Consider the following 1,731-nt stretch of genomic DNA (forward strand, 5'->3'; position numbering starts at 1 on the left):
GCGCGGGCCCCGGGCAGGCGGCGGGCCGGGGGCGTCCTCCCGCAGAGGTCAGTGGGCGCTGCCCCTGCCTCCCAGCCGCTCCGGGTCGAGTTTGGGGCGAGCTTTGCCAGGCAAGTCCACTGCTCTTAGGAAGAGAGGTGGGGTGCCAGGCCGGGAAGTGCTTGTCAGGGCCGCCCCAGCCCGGGTCTAGGGGTGGGGTCCCCCCACCTCTCTCTCCCTCCAGCTGCTGGGCTTTTTTAGGGTCAGTCTGTCCAGAATCCAAGCCGCGCACCGGTGGCCGAGGCTGCTGCTTATTCTGTTCAACCTGCTTACGTTACTTTCCATGGCGATCTTTTATCATCTTTAACAGCTTATTTTGTTTGTTTTCTAGTGTCAGGCTGGCCGATGGGTGTCTGATTAGGCCAGGGCCTGCTGCTCTGGGGTGGGGTGGCTAGCTCCTGCATTCCTCTTGCTGGAACGTTAAATAGGGACTCGATTCAGCTTTTCACTTTAAAAAATGGAAAAAAGTGGTCAGTTACAATGTGACAGTAAAGTTCAGAGCCAGAATTTGGAACAGCGTCTTCACATTCATAAATCACTAAACGGGTTCAGCAATGTTTCTAGCTGAAGCATGCTGATCTATTTAGATAGGCCCAGTATATTTTACAGGATTTAAATTTTAGGTAAACAATCATTTTGTTTTTATCTACGGGGCCTGAAATGTTGTGAGTTTTTGTGGGAGGAAAGAGACTACTGGTGTTAAAAAAGTTTATTTTATCATTTATTCCGTAAAACGGGAATAATAATGACTGCTTTTGTGGTTTGATAGGAGGGTTAAAACAAAAATACTAGATGCTGGCTGTGGTGTTTGCACAGTTGAGTTACCTCTTGACACACTGCCACGTGGGGGTGCGGTTCTTGGAGATGACTGTCATGATTGCCACCGACAGCCTGGCCTGTCAGGGAAGATTTATGTCTGGGTTGTGTTTGATTTGGGTGACAGTACAAAGATGCAGAGACAGATTTCCCTGGGAGCTCAGCTCAACCTGCTCCGCTGTCTAGAAATTCACTCTTACAAATCAATAGGCAGAGCTACCCAGTGCAGTGGGAAAGTGGGCAGCAAGTCCTAGCGTGGAAGAGACGAGTCCAGTAAACACACCACGCGGTGCTCCACCTCCTGTGCACGACTTGCAAGCACCAGCTTGCTGACACATTTAAATGGCTGGCAACATTCAAAGTAAATAAAAGTTTTGGGAAATGGATACTCTTCTAGACTTTTGTCGGAGAGAGAAAGAAATACAGACTTTTTAGAGAATAGTTCAGTACCGAATCGTTTAGGAACCTGTTTGGCTGCAAGTAACAGCGAACCCTCAAACCAGTAGGACTTCATTCCCACACAGCCAGGTCTGGAGGGCAGCTCCCGCTGGCTTGGGCTCCGCAGCCCCGTGGATGGCAGGACTGACATCACCATGATTCTCCGGCTTCTGTTCGTGCGGTAACATGGCCGCCTCCCCTCCAAACCCCGCAGCCTCCTTCGGGCAGGAGAAAGGGACAGTGCCAGTCCTGTCTGTCCCCTTTACCTGGAAAGCAGAAACGTTTTGGGGACGGCTCAGCAGACTTCTGGGGATGTTTACTTAGCCAGAGCTGGGTCACATGGTCACCCCTCGCTGCAAGCAAGCGGCTCTCCAGCTTTTCCAGCCTCTGCATGGGAGGCAGATGGTTAGAAATCGGTGGGAACAGCGTTGTTCAGCC

This window comes from Crocuta crocuta, unplaced genomic scaffold, assembly GCF_008692635.1.
Source record: "Crocuta crocuta isolate KB4526 unplaced genomic scaffold, BGI_CrCroc_1.0 scaffold541, whole genome shotgun sequence".
Lineage (NCBI taxonomy): Eukaryota > Metazoa > Chordata > Mammalia > Carnivora > Hyaenidae > Crocuta > Crocuta crocuta.